General features: G+C 42.7%; 1 long non-coding RNA gene across 1 annotated transcript in view; it reads right to left on the reverse strand.

Annotated features, from left to right (window-relative positions):
- LOC137629550 (uncharacterized) overlaps window positions 1-20,834 on the reverse strand; it is a 215,658-nt gene that overhangs the window by 187,491 nt on the left and 7,333 nt on the right. The window lies entirely within an intron of this gene.

Here is a 20,834-nt window from a genome sequence, read left to right on the forward strand (position 1 = left end):
ATACAGATGGCGCCGTGAGCGGCGCAATGCACGCTTACGAAACGGGAGAGGAGAGATACCTTGCGAGCGGCTCTCCTTTCTTTCTCGTTTTCGTTTTCTTGCCAATTGACCCCTTCGAAGTGTTAACTCTGTTCGGGGTGCAGATTGCTATGTGGCGTGTCAAGAATACGTCCTCTGATATTTCGCGATATCCCTGGTTCTTTTATTAGGGATATTCGCTCCAGGAGTTAGAATTCTGGGTACCTTAAGGTAAATTCTCTGGGAATATCGCCGTAGTTATAATATACCCAAGGAAGCTAACCTTTAGGAACTTCCATCAGGACGACATGGCCATCTCACCCAAAAATAGATTTTTCGCTACGCTCAAAATCAGTTATTATGATTGGCAAGCTAAACAACCTCTCGAGTTCCAAACTGACATGTGCTTTTACATTAAATCTGTTACACTTGGAAATATTAATACTGTACCAGAACTCTAAGACACGTTATATAATTCCCAGACAGCAATATATAAAACACTGAATATTCAAAAGTCTCCTAAGTACACTCAAAACAAAACTGGGTAATTGTTCTTGAGAATTATTCAAACAACTCTAACTTCGATTCTTTAACAGAATACGAGAAAATACCAATTTAAACACTGGTGATTGGAATAAAACACTCTTTACAAAAATAAATATATTCTATATAAATTACAACCTTTTGAAAATAATTTACATAAAAAAAAATCTCTCAAAATATTAAGTCTAAACAAAACTTAGATTAAAACAAAAATGTTATGATCTCAAAATTGAAATATTAAATGTGAATAAACCTTAGACTAAGACCAAAGAAATTATACTTATGAAATTATACAATCACTTGTTCCACTTGAAATTAAACCTGAATACAATATTTAAATTTGATACTTAATGAAAACAGATAACCAGATCACGATACAAGTACCTTTCACCTTTCTACAGGGCCATTTATAAAAGTTCTAAGAGAATTTTTATAAATACTCACTGTTTACAAAAACCCATCACACCAAAACTTCGATATGTCACTGAACACTTTTAAAACAATATACTGAGATACGTATGAGAGAGAGAGGGGGAGATGACTATGATTTAAGGCTGGAATTCTCTATATGATCTATGCAACACTGGGGTTGCCTTTATATAAGAAAGTTAGCTACTTCCAGAAGCTTCCAGGAGATCTGGAAGCGTGAGGGGTTGGCCTAACAGCGACAGCAGAGTTGCCAACAAGATAAAAATGTCAAGAGACGAATCCTGGGTTTTCAGGCAACTCTCGGACGCTTACCCTCGCAACATGGAGACAAACTCTCTCAAGCTAGCTCTGCCCACCCTTTGTCCTTGAAAAAAAAAAGATAAGGCCTAACACTAGGATTTTCGAGAACCTTTCAAAGCAAGAATTGCGTATTTTCTCTCAAACATGACGCAATAACTTATAAAAATATAAAAGAACAGTACATAAGCCATTGTTCACATCTCGTACGAATCACATAACACTCTCAAACAGTTTACGTAAGACTTCGTAACCAAATACGTGAAAAATAAAAGTAAATTCTTAAAAATAACATAAATGTACATATATCGACTTGAACGAGGAATACAATGAAATTAACGACGAAAGTCTTGCGTAATTTACATAATAAACTTAAATCTACACGAGAGGAACTCATCTTACGGACTGGCTATTCATCTTGTCAATGCACAAATAAAATATAAATAAAATCATTAATAATCTACTGTATTTACTCTACACTAGACCAGCTTTGTAAGAATGCATCTATTTCAACATAATGAAATACTTTTAAAACAGGTTATAATTTTCATTTATCACAGACAGGTTTACTGTGTGGTATATTATTACTATTAATAGCTAAGCTACAACCCTTGTTGGAAAAGCAGGATGCTATAAGCCCAAGAACTCCAACTGGGGAAAATATACCAGTGCGGAAAGGAAATAAGGAAATAAATAACCAAGAGAACTAATGTAAAATTAAAATAAAATTCTTTACACATTCTCCTCTGACCTCACACACTTGACAACACTGAGATTACCAAACAATTCTTCTTCTCCCAAGGGGTTAACTACTGTAATGTAATTGTTCAGTGGCCACTTTCCTCTTGGTAAGGGTAGAAGAGACTCTTTAGCTATGGTAAGCAGCTCTTCAAAGAAAAGGACACTCCAAAATCAAACCATTATTCTATAGTAGTGGGTAGTGTCATAGCCTCTGTACCATGGTCTTTCACTGTCTTAGGTTAGAGTTCTTGAATGGCGTCTAAAGGACAAACTCATTCAGGGCTGAGAGGTCTATGACTGGTCTCCAGCTTCCAGATGCCCTCTCTACAAGAAAGAATCGACTGAAGAAACCTGGGGACGCATCTATGACCTCATGGAGTGTGCATTTTCTAACATGATCTGGACTTTCCCCTGAAGGGTGCTGTTCTTCACTAATCCCTGGGCAAAGAATCATGGACTTGATGGGTGACAAATCAAGGATGGGCGAGAGCTGTTGAACGGGACGACATTGGGTAACGAATCAAGAAAGGGTGAGAGCTGTTGAACGGGACGACATATGCTGCTCAAAGGACACTTAATGTCCAGGGTTTTGCCCTGTGGTGCTCCCAACACTGTCATTTGCTTCTCAGGCATGCCTCACCGTTGGTATCACAGGGGGAATGGCTCCCCTAATGTATGCACCATCCACATCTAGCAGCTCTACCTCCCCTTCCTCATTGCCCTTTTCCCCAAAAGGGTTTGTCTGGAAGGGTTGTTCTTCCAGGTATTGTTCTACCTGGAAGGATCAGTGTAATTCCTGTGTGCAAGTCTCTGCCTGCCCGGAGCTTTTGGAAAAACTGGTGCCGAAGAGGAGAGGCGGGATGTTACAGCCCTAAATAGTACATTTCTCCATAATAACATCAATATCGTCCACTGGGAACAAGGACGGGGTATTAAGAGAGGAGTTGCAGAGCAGGAGGACTTCCCTCTTTGGCACTTGTCTCAGAATCTTGGAGACAACAGTCTCTCATCTCTTCAAGACCCAGTTGGGCCATTGGTTGCCTGCATTATGGGCTAAGAACTCTAGTGCCCTGGTGCCACACAGGATGATTTTCTTGAACACTTGCTTCTTGTCAGGGTTTGAGAAATCTTTGGTGTCAGGCAAGAAGCCGATCATACCTGCCTAGTGGTACACCCAAGAAAAGTCTTGAAAGGTGGCCTTTGCAAGATTCTTCATTCCTGAGCCATCCTCGGGAGAAAATACCACAGATTGTGCTACAAATTTATTCTCTGACCAGCCCTAGGTTAAGGCTGACACTGCCGATTCTAAAGGCAAGGGAGAAGGGTGATAATTCGTGATGATGTAGTACTTCCTTTGCCTTACAAAGGGCAGAGGACGTAATCCATATGAGTTGCTAGCCCTAAGGGAGTCCTTCATCGCAAAGGTTTCCAAGTCCATCTACCATAAAGAACGAACCACCAGCTTAGATCAAGGAAGCTCTAACCTGGGTCTTTTGGGCTTAAAGGTGCAGCAACAGATCTAGGGTCATGTTTGGCCTTCAGGGGTGGAATAGGAATGTTCGCCAAGGCCGTTGACCACGTAAATGAAGGACAAGACCTGAAGGAAGGCTGATTTAAGTTCACCTTGCACGGTGAAAGGAGCTTTGGGGCTGGCGGGTGCCGGCAGCACATCTTCTGAACAGTCAGAACTGTTTTCATGTAGCACGTCCACCACCCGGTTCATACATGGCTGAGCCAGGTGTGGGTCATTGTCGTCATTGTGAACCTCAGGAGGGGAATGAGGCCTGGGAAGAGCCTCCCTTAGAGTAGGAGCTGAAGTGGCAGCAATGGCCTGCTGAAAACTTAGCTGAAGTGTAGGATCATCTACTACTTTTGACATCCAATTCTTCGGGAGGGAGTTCATGTCCTTAAAATACTGGGACTTGCCTGTGAAGGGGCAAGGATGCTATGTGCCTCCTTTGGAGGAGTTCCTGGAGACTCGGGAAGTTCCCGGGGTTGGTTAAACCCTGGGACTGTGAGATCCCGGAGACCTCCCAGGAGATGAATAAGAATCCTAGGGGCAGAACGGGAGAAGCTGAATGGTCTGCTTCGACCAGAGAGACCCTTCGAAGGGAACCCGAAAGTCCCAAGGATGGCCACAGCTCAAAAAGAGCATCAAGGGAGGATTTCTCATGGGAGGAAGGCCCTACTCCTCTCAAGGGAGAGTAACAGGGTCTTCCAGACCCAAATGTTATCCTGGGGTCAAAAGCACATCCCTCTTATTCGTTTGTCCTCCGGAGACTGAACAAGTAGAGGCAGGAGAGGGGTTTCTGCGGAAAAGTCTGGGTTTCTTGGCCTTTGAGAAAAAGCTCAAGGAAGAAAGAATCCCTTTTCAACTTCTTCCATTGGCAAAACTGCTCCCACTGGGATGATGGCTACTCCCTACACTTACCGCAAGGAGACAACTCTGTGCGATGGGCAAAGCTGATGAGGATTTAACTCTAAAGCGGGGTTTACACGGCCGAGCAGCTCGTCGAGCCCGGTTGTCGAACCTACTTGTAGAACGGCTCGAAGAGCTTTCAGACGGTACATCGAGCCTCAGTGTGCCTCGTGCTAAAACAACGTCAACATGTCTCTCAACCAGGACGATTTGATAGCCATTGCTTTAGCAGTGGCACTAAGAAGGAAAAAAAAAGATCAAAAGAGAGAAATTTTCATATACCAACTTGCTTTAAAATTAGAGCCTGATGACTGGCGCAATTATTTGCGTATGGATGAAGACACATACATTGATCTACCGAATCGTGTCAGCCCTTTCATTACTATGAGGAAGGCCATAACTCCACATGAAAGACTGAGTGTCCGCTATTCCTTTGTTTCTGGCTACTTTATTGGAATAGTCTTTTGATTTAACTTTCCATAAAGCTGGATGAGCTCGATATGCATGAATGAAATCAAGTACGACTTCCTTCTCATTCTTACTTTCATTAATGGCAGCAATTATGCATTTCTTTGTTGATGTTTCCTCTAGCAAGTTTGAATAACAACTGAGGTTCGATGCTCGACACCCGTTCACACGTTCACACCGCTCGTCAAACAATGTAGCTCCGCCCACAAAAGTCAAGATGAGCCTGACTTTCATCGAGCCGCTCGACGAGCGCGCTCGACAACCAAATAGCCCGTTTACACGCTCGAACATCAATTCAAACACAGGGTTGTCGAGCCAGGCTCGACGAGCTGCTCGCCCGTGTAAACCCCGCTTAAGAAAGACATTACAGTCACACCTCAAACAAGAAAAAATAAGTTAGAACAGCCAGCGAACAGAAAACAGAGGCAGCAGAGTACATCTCTCTACGAAGGCCAAATTAAAAGTGATTGAGCTAGTAAATGTGTTGGTGGTACCTGGAGTGTTCCCCTGCATCTCCTGGGAGGTTACCAGCCACCGGACTCAAAGTTTTTATGGCCTCGATGCCAGCTCTTGTTGAATCTATCTCTTATTAAAGAACAATGGTTTGTATTTCATGTCGGAACAAATGAGATTGTGAAACGTAAAACGCCACTTTTTCTTGAAAAAATTGTTTAATCAGATGGTCCTACCAGTATTAACTTAAGCATCAGAAACTTGGAGCCTTACTAAAGCCTTAAACCATGTTATTTACAACTCAAAGAGCTATGAAAAGAATAAAGATGGCAATAACACTAAAAAACAGAAAAAAAGCAACATGAATATGAGACCAAACTAAAGTAGAGGATACTCTAACAACAAGTAAGAAAAAGAAATAGACGTGAGCAGGACACCTAAGGAGAATGACCGGTGGTAGATGGAGAAGAAGAATAACAGAATGGGTCTCTAGACATTAGAAATGAAGCAGGGAAAGGAAGAAAATACGATGGATTGATGAGCTAGTAAAATTTGCAGGTGTAAACTGGCATAGAAAAACCATAAACAGATGCTTGTGAAGGAACATGTCTGAGGCCATTGTCTTGCAGTGGATTAGCAACGGTTGATGATGATTAAAATTGTAACATTTAATCTGTCTTTCTTTCGTACTCATTAATACAATGCCCTTTCTCTCCACAACTAAAACAGGCACCTACATTCATTCTTCCTGTGACCTATTATATTACATCCAAAACACCTTTCAGTGTTACTTTAATTACCTCCGCCAACGAAGTTGGGAGGTTATGTTTTCGCCCTGGTTCGTCCGTTTGTCTGTGAACAACTTCATGGCCACAATTTTACTCACAGAATATTGAAACTTTCAGGGATTACTTGTTGAGACGTGGAAGTAATTCAATTTTGAAAGTCCCAGGTCAAGGTCGAGCAAAAGGTCAACTGAAATTGATTTTGGGGAAGGCAATTTGGTTTTGAGAAATAAGCTGACATGGGGGAGGTCTTCAATCTCAGGGTGTTTTTCTAGTTCTTTCTTAGGTACCCTTTCAAACTTGCACTTTTGCCTCTCTTCATTCTAACATTCTTGGTATACACTCCATTCTTCTATTGACCTTAATGTAGACATATCAAGTATAATTTTGTTTATTCCGTGTAGAAATAAAGAAATGTTTTCACTATCTCTTATTTCTTAATGGAAAAAAATATTTTTATTTCTTTTCATTTCTTGAAACATGGGATAAGATGATAACATGAGATATGTCCTACCATATTTTCGAGTCCCCTGCAATTTTTAAATTATTCATTGGTAGTCTGAACAGATGAAAAAGGTTGACAGCTGTGAGCGATTTATGAACTCGGACAACAGTGGTTGAGTGAGATTAACTTCCTGTTTAATCTGGTGCATCAAAGTAAGTTATCAAATCTTATGATAAATTATAATTGAAAAAAAATTCGTATCTTCACATAATGTTAATCTTTTAAAAAGATTACTAAAGAAAGTATTTTTTCTCTTTAACAGATAAGGAAGTTAACATTATTGTAAATTTCATAAAAATTATAAAATCCTTACAATATTTTACTTCATTGAAATAACAATTCTTCTGATAGAAAATTATTCAAGCATAAGATAATTAAATAAAATAAAACTAATTTCACAATTTTTTCTTCTTCAGAGAGAGAGAGAGAGAGAGAGAGAGAGAGAGAGAGAGAGAGAGAGAGAGAGAGAGAGAGAGAGAGAGAGAGAGAGAGGTCGATTGTCTAATGTACCCTCTCCATTGCCTTCTATCAAAGGCATCCTCTTCCACTAAACCTCTTCTCTCCATATCATCCTTCACCTTATCTGCCTCCCTCTTGTTCTTCTCCAAATAAACCACATTCCAACAAGAAAGGAAAATGTCCTAGATCTAGTATTTGTGAATGAGGTGAATTATGTTAAAGAAATAATAGTGTATAACACGGGAATTTCAGACCACAATGTCATAGAATTGATAGTCCATTCCAAAGCAAGTGATCACAGAATTAATAAAAGCACAAAACTTTGGGAAGGATATGGAAAATATAATTTTTACAGTAAGAATATAAAATGGTCAGAAATAAATGAAGAACTGAATAAAGAATGGAAAAATTTATTTGTAAGTGATAATATACAGGTAAATATGGACATACTGTACAAAATACTGGAGAAAATTGTTGAAAAATATGTACCGAAAAAAAACAATAAACAAAAGACGTGCATACCAAGAGACAGAAGGATCTTATTTCAGAAAATTAAAAAGTGGAAGAAAAATCTTGCAAAAGAAAAGAAATGTGTGGAAAATAAGGGAAATAAAATGTAAGATAGAAAATGCAGAACAAAAGATTATACAGTCGAAAGAAAATGAAAAAAGGGACTTAGAAGAAAGGACACTTCAAAATATAAAAAGAAACCCCAAAGTACTTTACTCCTATGCAAAAAAGATGAATAAAGGGAGATTAGAAATAGGCCCTCTAAGAATTGAAGGACGGCTAACGAATGAAAAAAAGGCAATATGCAACATATTAGCAGAAAAATATAAGAGTGAGTTCACACCAAGAATTGTGAATGAGAATAATGAAACAGAAATGAGAGAAGAAAATGTTGAATATCTAACGGATATAGATATTAATGAAGCAGATATTGTCACGGCTATAAACGAAATTAAAAATGGATCGGCAGCCGGACCAGATGGAGTTCCAGCGATTTTGTTAAAAAAAACAGCAAACACTATCGCGAAGCCGCTTGCAATACGTACTGCTAAGACAAAGTGTAGATATGAGCGAGATATATGTTAAACATAAATTAGCTTATATAACCCCTATCTTCAAAAGTGGATCAAGACTAGAGGCAAGCAATTATAGACCTGTTAGTCTAACATCACATATTATGAAAGTGTATGAGAGGGTAATAAAAAAAGAAAATAATGAACCATTTGGTTAAAAATAATTTGTTTAATATGGGTCACGGTTTCGTGCCTGGAAAAAGTACACAGACCCAACTGATAGCACACTATGAAAACATATACAAAAATATGATAAATGAAAAAGACACAGATGTGATCTATCTAGATTTTGCAAAAGCCTTTGACAAGGTAGACCATAACATATTAGAGAAAAAAATGAGAAAGCATAATATTGTGGGAAAGATAGGAAAATGGGTAAAAGAATTCCTGCAAAACAGAAAACAGATAGTGGTTGCAAATGACGAGAAATCAGATGAAGCCCAGGTAATATCGGGTGTGCCACAAGGTACGGTATTAGCTGCACTGCTGTTTGTTATTATGATCTCAGACATAGACTGTGATGTTGAAAACTCCGTAGTGAGAAGTTTCGCCGATGACACAAGAATAAGTAGAGAAATTACTTGTCATGAAGATAGGAACTCACTACAAAGAGATCTAAACAAAATATATGAATGGGCGGAGATAAATAGGATGGTATTTAACTCCGATAAATTTGAATCAATAAATTATGGAAACAGAGAAGGAATGGTATATGCATACAAGGGACCTAATAATGAGACAATCACAAACAAGGAAGCAATTAAAGACCTTGGTGTAATGTTAAATAGGAATATGTTATGCAACGACCAAATAGCAACACTGTTGGCTAAATGTAAAGCAAAAATGGGAATGTTATTCAGACACTTTAAAACAAGAAAAGCTGAATACATGATTATACTTTACAAAACTTATGTACGTAGTACACTCGAGTACTGCAATGTGATATGGTACCCACACTACCAAAAGGATATTGCGCAAATAGAGAGTGTACAAAGGTCCTATACTGCTAGAATAGAAGAAGTTAAGGACCTTGACTACTGGGAAAGACTGAAATTTTTAAAACTATACAGTCTAGAAAGGAGAAGAGAACGCTACATGATAATACAAGCATGGAAGCAAATAGAGGGAATTACTGAAAACATCATGGAGCTAAAAATATCAGAAAGAGCAAGCCGGGGTAGATTAATAGTGCCAAAAAATATTCCAGGTAAACTAAGAAAGGCGCACAGGACATTAATCCACTACGCACCAGCATCGATAATGCAGCGATTATTTAATGTGCTGCCAGCTCATCTAAGAAACATATCAGGAGTGAGCGTAGATGTGTTTAAGAATAAGCTCGATAAATACCCAAGATGCATCCCAGACCATCCAAGACTGGAAGATGCAAAATACACCGGAAGATGCATTAGCAACTCTCTGGTGGATATACGAGGTGCCTCACACTGAGGGACCTGGGGGAACCCAAACAAAAAATAAGGTAATAAGGTATCCTTATCTATCTATATAACTCTATCTCTGTCTGTCTGGCCAATCTCTCAATATATCTATCTATCTATCTAACTATCTATCCATCCATCTATCTATCTATCTATCTATCTATCTATCTATCTCTCCCTTCCGCCCACCCCCCCTCTCTCTCTCTCTCTCTCTCTCTCTCTCTCTCTCTCTCTCTCTCTCTCTCTCTCTCTCTCTCTCTCTCTCTCTCTCGCTTTGCCAATCAGAATTCTAATCGTCTTGACAATCTTATGCACCCCAGTGTTCTAATTAACCCCGGGTAACCCCCGCAATGATCCTTTAATTTACTCTGCATATTACATCAAGATAATGAGAAAATGTACAATTTAATCCGCACCCCCTCTCCTCTTCTTGCACCCCCCCCCCTCCCCTTCTCTCACCCCAGTATCCCGGACTCTACACCCCCGGCCCACCAGGACTCGACTTTCCAGTTACTCTGACCTCCCCTCACAACTTTTTACCCCCTTACCCATTTTCTTCTCCCTTCCCTGGCGTGGTGATCCTCCCCTACCCAAACTCTCCCTAGATTTCCCCTAGATTCCCCACGCCTTGTTCCCTTTCCCCTACAAGCAAAAGCTCCCTAGAGGATATAGGAGAGGAATATGAAATCAAGGGTACACGTATTCACAGGGGAGAAAAACATCGATATAGCTAATTATAATAATGAAGGAAACCCACTGAAAGAATAATTTAGAACAATCGAAATGAGGGTGAAAGTTTGGATGTCACATATAAGGGTAGAATAGAGACTCTTTAGCTATGGTAAGCAGCTCGTTTAAGAGGACACTCGAAAATAAAAATATTGTTCTCTAGTCTTTGGAAGGGTCATAGGTTCTGTACTGTATAAATCTATATCTATATCCATCTATCTAAATATATATATATATATATATATATATATATATATATATATATATATGTATATATATATATATATATATATATATATATGTATATATATATATATATATTATATATATATATATATATATATATATATATATATATATATACAGTACATACTGTATATGTCAAGCAACCTGATATAACCGAATACTCGTGAAATATATATATATATATATATATATATATATATATATATATATATATATATATATATATATATATAAACATATATATATATATATATATATATATATATATAAACATATATATACAGTATATATATATGTATATATATATATATATATATATATATATATATATATATATATATATATATATATATATATATATATAAACACATTATATATATATATATATATATATATATATATATAAACATATACATATATATAAACACATTATATATATATATATATATATATATATATATATATATATATATATATATATATATATATATATATATATATATATATATATATATATATATATTTTTTTTTTTTGGGCTCAAGCCATGGCGTCCTGATGGAAGGTTCCTTATTGGTAGCTTCCTTGGGTATATTAACTACGAAGATATTCCCAGAGAATTTAACCGCAGGTTATCACAGAATTCTAACTTCTGGAGCGAGTATCCTAAAGGTTTCCCTTTAAGACATCGTATATCAACAGGGGACGCGTGTATTAACGCGCCACATAGCTATCTGCCCCCCATATAGAGTTAACACTTCGATATGGAGGGGCGGAGAATAGCTGGGGAGCCGTTCCACAGCTATACTCGTCCGTGGCTACTTTTGGTACTCGAAACATAAACAAACGGGCGCCATTGCTAAATGACGTCACGTCCGTCCTCATCCTTCTTTTAGTAGCTTGCCTTGCTAAGACGGATTTTCCCTTGTGCTTTTTCATCGGCTTGCATCTTCGTAATGTCGCTACCTTCAGCCTCGCCTTCTTCTGGAAAGTTGAGTACCAGGTCCCAGTATTGTTTAAATAAGCTCTGACCGTAAAGTAACTTATACTTTTCGAGATATTTCATGTTTTTTGGCGGAGCTGTGCTACTACCGGTCTCACCATTTTATGGCGTCGCTGTTCCCCTGCATGCCTTATTTAGCTAGCCTGAACAGCTTTATCCGGCCTCTTAACTAATTGATATTGTTAGTTATTTAGTCTTCATAGCTAGGAACTTTATATATCGTGTTTTGACTCTCTTTTATTCGGTCATCGCCTGACCCCATACTAGATTGCTAGCTTAGCCCCTAGGCCAGATTGCCTAGCACCAGTGTTCATGCATGATATATTCCAGTGATCCTAGGTTAAGTTATGAAGATAGTGGCATTATTTATGATACTGTTTACTGTGATGCAAGTGTTTTTCGCCTTCAGGGACCATATAGGGGATCGGTTGATAGTGTGCCTTTCTAACCTAACCTAAATGTAGGACCCCTATATGCTTCCTTCACCCCCTGCCTTAGGGCATTCCCTCTGTGTGGCCTTGCTCCCCCTACCACGTAAGGGGATCAAGTCCGTATCAGAGTATTTATCGCTTCTCTGTCCTCCCTAAGGGAATGATCCCCCCTAAGGGTTGTGTCCGAGAAAGAGGAACGGCCTGTCCTTCCTCGGTTGCTGAGGTTAGGTTACCTGACCTTCATTGCAACTTGCGATATGTCTTCCAGCCTACCTAGCTTGGGGTTTAACATCCCTTCTCTAGGTTAGGCCTCGGTGGGGGCTAGTTCTGTACTATTAGCTTGAAACGGTACCCATGCACCGTTCTCATGCAGGTTACCTACTCTAGGCTAGGGAGCGTCCTCCCTTCCTTGGTGGCCGTTTTTGTACAGAGCCTCCCCTTTGGAAGACCCCACCTATCACTTGGTATAGCCTAGCCTATACATAGGCTAGCCTATACACATCTGTCCCTAGTCCTACAACTCCTCCTTAGGGTGGAGTGATAGGGCTATCTTGAGCTCCTGTGGGCAGGCCGCTCTGGTACATTTACCCTTCATAGCGTCCTATGGGGTTAGCCACTGGAAGCGATCTGTTCTCAGGGGTTCCCCCCCTCTTGAGTGTACCCTAACCCTCCCTTGGGTTCCTCTGGCACCCGGCCGACTGCCGGCCCCCTGCCATTGGTTGATAGGGCTCACCCCTATCATGGGTAAACTCTCTCAAGTGGGATGCTATAGGGGTTCGTATTCTTACCCCTCCATCCTTCCTTCTGTCTCTCTTCCTGTCCTGGTGCCGGTCCCTTGCCGCCTCTACCGCCGGCGATACCGCCCTCCCTTGGTGACACATTCCTCAGATACCCTCCTTACTCGACAGCCCTCCGCGTGCCGGAGGGCTGCCGCCTGCCGTCGGTGTATAGCCGATGGCCCACCCTTACACTACCTAGTTTCGGTTGTCCGCCCTTCGGGCCGGCCTCCGGTGTGCCGGCGGTCTGGGTATACCATAACTCCCTTCCTTATCCTATGAACTAGTCACCAAGCCGGCAGCCGGGGCCTACGCCTCCTGCCGGCGTGCTGCCGCTGTGCCGGCGGCCGCCATGCTGGCATTACACCTGAATTCCCTATGTGTCTTCCCTAATGCCATAAACTCTACTGGAGCGGCCTCCGGCGTGCTGCCGGTCTGCCGGCGCCCTCTGGAGGCACCAAGAGACATGCACCCCTTCTCCCAGCTATCATCTACATGCTGATAGCCCTAGACTGCAACCAGATAGCTTGGCTACCCCAATGGGTAGGTATTGTCTTACCGTTCTATTAACAGCCGTGCTGTCTTCTTGCATATCACAATTTCCAGCATGCTGTGTGTATCTTAGCGCAGCTGGTTGCCGGAACCCGTGTCATAGGGGGTCTTCGACTACCCCCTATTTTAATATAATGGTCTGAGTGGTCTCAGTCCTTGATATACATATCAGGCAATCTCTGCTAGAATTATCTTCTGCCTTCCTTGGCGATCCAAGAAGATTTCTGCCTTGTGTCCTCGGTCACAAACGATATTGCCTACTGATAAAGTTACGGTAACCAGCTGGGCGGGATGCACAAGTATGTGTCTATCTACTTCATTTCCCGCTCCACTCTCTAACATTACAATGTTATAATTTAATTTATGTTAAGTTGAAAGTTAACTACTTACAATTTAACTTAGAGTAATATAAGTCACTCCTATGACTTCCGTATACTCATGTTCTCCTTCTTTTACAGGAGGAGTACGTGAAATGTGACCACAACTTCTGTGGAGTGAAGCGCCCGCACTTCTACGGGCACACGGCGTGTCGGACCCACGCCCCCTGCGCCGCCAAGAAAGGCGACTTGAAATTTTGGGACCCGCAGCACTGTACAGTCTGCAAGGACCGTCTGGTCGAGGCGTTCAACGATCCTCCTTCAGCGGAGGTAAGGGACGCTGCTCGAGAGAAGCTACGCAAGTGGGTGCGTGGCTTCCACCGAAGATTTGAGGGCCTTGCTTTTCCCGAAGGCATCACCAGACTCAGTGGTCCCTAAAGATCAGATTCCCACCGTCCAGATAGTGGTGGAACCGGATGTGGTCATGGCTCAGTCCATGCATGAGTGCCGTTTGGATTCCGACAACGTGGAACGTATGTCGGAAGTGTCGGAGAACACGGAGAGGAACCTCATGGGCGACGAACTGGACTATGAGGAAGATCAGGTGGAATACCGAGTCGGAGCAGGAGGTCGCTCCAACACCCACCCCCACACCAACTCTTACACTAACGGATGTATCGCTTCCTTCTACATCCGCTACCCCGGATCCTACCCCATCCAACACCCAGGAGATCTTCAAGATGCTTGAGGCTCTCATGGATAAGAAACTCCGCGAGACACATGAGTTCTTCAGGTCCAACATGGGAAGTTCGAAGCAACCGAAAAGGATTTCGGTTAAGGACCTCCCTGCATGCTCGGATACTAACCCCTGGAGGTATGCCGAGCACATGCCGATCACTACGGGCAAGATCTTCATAAGCGAAAAGGTCGGCTCGATTGCGCTGGAAGAAGTGGAATTCTTCCCAAACTCTGAGGCTTACCCGGACTGTTACGTCCGACTTAGATCTGAACCTGCCTCTAAAGAAGAGACCGAACCAAAGGAGGTTATAGTGTTCGATCTCCCGAAGGCCCAGGCTATGTTGGCCAATACAGTGAAAAGTAGGGGCTTCACCTGCTCAAAACTACCGGCGCTTAGCAAGAAGCACCCGACCTACGTCGCACCAGACGATGCGACCTTCCCCTTTTTGGAAAAGGCCTTCACCGCGGTGCATAAGGCAGTGGAAGAAGGAAAACCTTGCCCTGCACTGGAGGAGTGCAGACCCTTCTCCCTGACTACTCCCCCTGATGTTAGACACTGGAAAGACGTCCAGTCAACATTTGTAGTGGGAAAACTAGAACCTGACGTCGCTGGTCGTCAGTTTAACGAGGACCTCCCAAAACTTAATGACCATCTCCTTCGTCGGGAACATGATACGAAGGAAAGACTCGCCGCATCTATGTCCCTCCAAGTACAGCTCGAAGTCATGGCCGGTGACACTAGGGTCCCTGACTACTACATGGTCCTCGCCAAAACACATTTGGCGACCGTAGTAAAGGATCTGTACAGCATCATGAAGGCTCGTAGAGCCTGTCGTGAATTCGTGTTCTCAAGTGCTACAGTGAGACACGAACCCCGGAGGCTGATTTCCTCCAACATCTGGGGTAAGCACCTCTTTCCCTCCTCCCTTGTGAAAGAGATCACCGACAAGGCCGCCACGGAGAACAGGAACCTTCTCCACAAATGGGGCATGTCGAAGAAAAGGAAATCCTCTCAGGACGATGGCCCTCAACCTAAGAGGAAACCCACAAAACCGAAACCCCAGCAACGTCAACAGAGACGGCAGTTTCCGGGATCCGCTACTCCCCAAGTGGCAGCTCAGCCACAGCAGACCTTTCAACTGGTCAACCAACCGGTCTTGTCACAGTCGCCGGTCTTCACCCCTGCCTTTGAGCAACAGTCAACTACCTTTCGTCCCAAAGGTAGAAGCTCAAACAGAGGTGCAGGCAGAGATGCATCTCGCCGTCCCTCCCGAGGCAGAGGAGGAAAGGGAGCTAACGGCCGAGGTAGCAAACCCTCGGGAAACCAGAAGCAATGAAGTGCTTCCGGTGGGAGGAAGACTCCGCCAATTCCAGGATCGTTGGACCTTCGATCCCTGGGCACACAGCTTCATCAAGAAGGGTCTAGGCTGGAGCTGGACTCATCCACCCCCAACCTTCCAGCAATTCTTCCAACAGTCAACACCCCTTCTGGAAGAATACGTCCTAGAACTCTTGAACAAGAAGGTGATAAGGAGGGTAAAGTCAACCAGGTTCCAAGGGAGACTGTTTTGCGTCCCCAAGAAGGACTCCGACAAACTCAGTGTCATTCTAGACTTATCCCCCCTCAACAAGTTCATAGCGAACAACAAGTTCAAGATGCTGACTCTTCAACAGATAAGGACCCTTCTGCCTCAAGGTTCCTACACGGTCTCCATAGACCTGGCGGATGCCTACTGGCACGTTCCAATGAACCACCACGCTTCCTCCTACCTAGGATTTCGACTCCAAAGGAAAAGCTACGCTTTCAGGGCCATGCCCTTTGGCCTCAACGTGGCCCCACGGATCTTCACAAAGCTGGCAGACGCCATCGTTCAACAGCTCAGCCTCCGCGGCGTCCAGGTGATGGCCTACCTCGACGACTGGCTGGTCTGGGCTCCATCGCCCGAAGATTGTCTAAGATCCTGCAACAAAGTCACCCAGTTTCTGGAACACCTGGGATTCAAGATAAACAGAAAGAAATCTCGCCTCTCTCCAGCTCAGAAGTTCCAATGGTTAGGAATCCAGTGGAATCTTCAGTCACACCGCCTTTCCATTCCCCAGAAGAAAAGGAAAGAAATAGCAGGGTCTGTAAAAAAACTGCTGAAATCCAAACGGATCTCAAGACGTCAGCAGGAACGAGTTCTAGGCTCTCTACAGTTCGCCTCAGTGACAAACCCAGTGCTGCGTGCACAGCTAAAGGATGCCGCGGGAGTCTGGAGACGTTCTGCATCCATCGCTCGAAGAGACCACAAGAGACGGCTCCCAAACAGATTTCGGTTACTCTTAAAGCCGTGGTTGGAAGCAAAGGGCCTGAAAAGGTCCATCCCTCTTCAACATCCACCTCCATCACTCAACATCCACACGGACGCTACGCTGGAGGGTTGGGGAGGTCACTCCCACCAACAGGCTCAAGGAACATGGTCTCCCCTATTCAAGACGTTTCACATCAACATCTTGGAGGCCATGGCGGTCCTTCTCACTCTGAAGAAACTCTCTCCGCCTCCCTCGATCCACATTCGTCTGACCCTGGACAACTCAGTGGTAGTCCGATGTCTCAATCGCCAAGGCTCAAGATCGCCCCAGATAAATCAGGTGCTTCTCCCAATCTTCCGCCTGGCAGAGAAGAAGAAATGGCACCTGTCTGCAGTTCACCTACAAGGATTCCGCAACGTGACGGCGGACGCTCTATCTCGGACAAGCCCGATAGAGTCGGAATGGTCTCTAGACGCAAGATCCTTCTCCTTTATCTCTCACCAAGTCCCAGAACTTCAGATCGATCTCTTCGCAACGAGCGACAACAATCAACTTCCCCGTTATGTGGCCCCGTACGAGGACCCCAGGGCAGAAGCAGTGGATGCCATGTCACTGGATTGGAACAGTTGGTCCAGGATCTACCTGTTCCCTCCCACCAACCTTCTGCTGAAAGTCCTCTCCAAGCTGAGAACCTTCAAAGGGACAGCGGCCCTAGTGGCTCCCAAGTGACCCCGGAGCAATTGGTACCCCCTAGTCCTGGAGCTACAGCCCACGCTGATCCCTCTCCCGGGCCCAGTTCTCTCCCAGCAAGTACAGAAGTCGACTGTCTTCGCTTCATCATCGAAAGTCAGGGACCTTCATCTCATGATTTTCTCTCCCTAGCCTCGAAGAAAAGGTTTGGGATCTCGAAGAAAAATCTAGACTTCCTCGAGGAATACAAGACCGAATCCACACGACGGCAATACGAATCATCCTGGAGAAAGTGGGTCTCGTTCGTCAAGGCAAAAAATCCTACGGAAATCACCATCGATTTTTGCATGTCCTTCTTCATTCACCTTCATGGACAGGGCTTAGCAGCCAACACGATTTCTACCTGCAAATTGGCCTTGACTAGACCACTACTGTACGCCTTCCAGATTGATCTGTCCAGCGACATCTTCAATAAACTGCCGAAGGCAAGCGCTCGTCTACGCCCAGCACCCCCACCAAAACCTATCTCCTGGTCCCTGGACAAGGTGCTCCATTTGCCTCCAACTTGGACAACGATTCGTGCCCTCTCAAGGATCTGACTCAAAAAGTTATATTTCTTTTTGCTCTTGCCTCAGGAGCCCGAGTCAGCGAAATAGTGGCATTATCAAGAGACGAGGGTCACATCCTGTTTACAGACTCAGGAGACCTTACCCTCTTCCCGGATCCGACGTTTCTCGCAAAAAATGAACTACCCACCAAGAGATAGGGCCCTTGGAGAATCTGCCCCCTGAAAGAAGATGCCTCTCTATGTCCGGTAGAGAGCCTCAAGGTCTATCTTCGTAGAACTTCTGACTCTGGTGGAGGCCAACTCTTCAAAGGAGAAACATCCGGTAGCGACCTATCACTGAAACAACTAAGAGCGAAAATCACCTACTTCATTCGCAGAGCGGATCCTGACAGTACACCCGCAGGTCATGATCCTCGAAAAGTCGCATCGTCTCTGAATTTTTTCCAGAGCATGATTTTCGAAAGCCTCAAGAGTTTCACAGGCTGGAAATCTTCGCGTGTTTTCTTCAAGCACTACGCGAAGCAAGTGCATGAAGTCAAACATTTCGTGGTAGCCGCAGGTAGTGTTATGAAACCTGCAATTAACTCTGCATAGAACAGTGAGTTACTTGGGACTTTAACTCTTCGGGTGCCTATGTTGACCCTCGTGTGATACGTAGTGATTTCAGGGACACTTAGTGTTTTTCATAGACTGTTCTTTACAAGGTGAAATGTCATAGTCGTCACATGAGTGCCGCATGCCTAGAGCATGATGTGTTTTTTCCTTAGTAAAGACTGACGTTCCTATGGAACCTGTGCCTTCTCATAATTTGAAATTTTCTTTCAGATTCAAGAGCGAAGTCTTTCATTACTATGTACATTATAATTTATTGTAAATTAATTTTACATCCTTTATTGCATTTATTTTACTATATCCTGCAATTGTGAAATAAAATTTCTATTTTATTACTTGTGCATCTCACTCCGCTCCTACTCATACTATGAAATACATGGTTGTCATAGTTTCATTATCCCCTTTCTTTTGAAATAATGAAGAATAATAGGTTCTATCCATATTATATACTCACCTATGCTGTGTAATATTCCTAACTGAATACTTACTTGCGCTATATCTTCGAGACCAGATCGTTCTCTAGCTATGAAATACAGTGCCTAACCACCACTTTTCTGTTATTGAGAATGTTCCTATATGAATATCAACCATTCAGTCTTGTCTCCGAGTTCTTCACGTTCTCTCCGCAAGGTGGGTAGCCCTTCGATAACCACTTTGATCTTCGGCATGGTCCGTTGGGACTTCTCTGCCAAGGGGGGCAGGAAGTTGCATCCCCACGGAACCTCTATCGAGGTCACTATGCTTACCTTATTCAAAGCCCTCAGCACTTACTCTACAAGGGGAAATCTACCACGATACATTGATTCTCTGGTATTCTTCCATCAGGACGCCATGGCTTGAGCCCAAAAAACGGACGCGAAAAATCTATTTTTGGGTGAGATAGCCATGGCGTCCTGATGGACCCTCCCTGCTACTTTAGTCCAGCCTTTCAGGCCCCACCCTGTCCTGCTGTATCATGGTGATTGGCAAGCAACTGGCATCAGGATGAGGACGGACATGACGTCATTTAGCAATGGCGCCCGTTTGTTTACGTTTTGAGTACCAAAAGTAGCCACGGACGAGTATAGCTGTGGAACGGCTCCCCAGCTATTCTCCGCCCCTCCATATCGAAGTGTTAACTCTATATGGGGTGCAGATAGCTATGTGGCGCGTTAATACATGCGTCCCCTGTTGATATACGATGTCTTAAAGGGAAACCTTTAGGATACTCGCTCCAGAAGTTAGAATTCTGTGATAACCTGTGGTTGAATTCTCTGGGAATATCTTAGTAGTTAATATACCCAAGGAAGCTACCAATAAGGAACCTTCCATCAGGACGCCATGGCTATCTCACCCAAAATCCGTTATATATATATATATATATATATAAATATATATATATATATATATATATATATATATATATATATATATATATATATATATATATATAAACACATCACTAAAAAAAAAAAAAATAAAAGATTCATCACATAGGCCTACATGATAATTTCCTCTACCCTCAGGGAAAATACCCTCTAGTCTAGTTTACAGAAACTTGAACATTTACCATTTCTCACTATGTATTCGAAAATGCTTCTAAAAATAATCATGAGGGAGACTTTGCTAATTATTCTGTGCATATATGCATTTAATTAAGAAAAAACGGTGCTATTACAGTATGCTATCTACCGCCGATTTTGCTATCTACCACCCCTTTCTGACGATAGTATGATACCTACCATCAGTCCCTAAGAATACGGTCTACTTGCTAATCCGCCTCTAATAAGGAGGATCACTACCGACTTGATAACCTAACCTAACCTAACCTAACCTACAAACTGCTTATAATTATGCACCCATGTCCTAACCTAACCCAACCTATCGTAACCTACAAACTGCTTATGATTATGCATCCATGTTGTCCTTCCAATAAATATTATTAAACTATCATTAAAGTCCAATGAGGATAACATACTGGTGGTAAGTAATCTGTTAGATAATCCTCATCAAACAGGAGGATTAATATCGACTGTAGATAACATACTTTGAGGTAGATACCATACTATAGTAGAACTCTTATAAAACACAAGGAGGATATTATTACTTGCCAGATCAACAGATGATAAAAATGAGAGAACAGAATTAATTCTCTATCTTCAAGGTGTATCTTGGAGTTATTTCCTCTTGTAAAGTTTGCTCGTGTTAAGTTCCTCCCCATCTTTCGTTTTTTTCTCAGTTTTGTTTCATCATATCATTTTCTGT

Source organism: Palaemon carinicauda, chromosome 37 (genome assembly GCF_036898095.1).
Source record: "Palaemon carinicauda isolate YSFRI2023 chromosome 37, ASM3689809v2, whole genome shotgun sequence".
NCBI classification, from domain to species: Eukaryota; Metazoa; Arthropoda; class Malacostraca; order Decapoda; family Palaemonidae; genus Palaemon; species Palaemon carinicauda.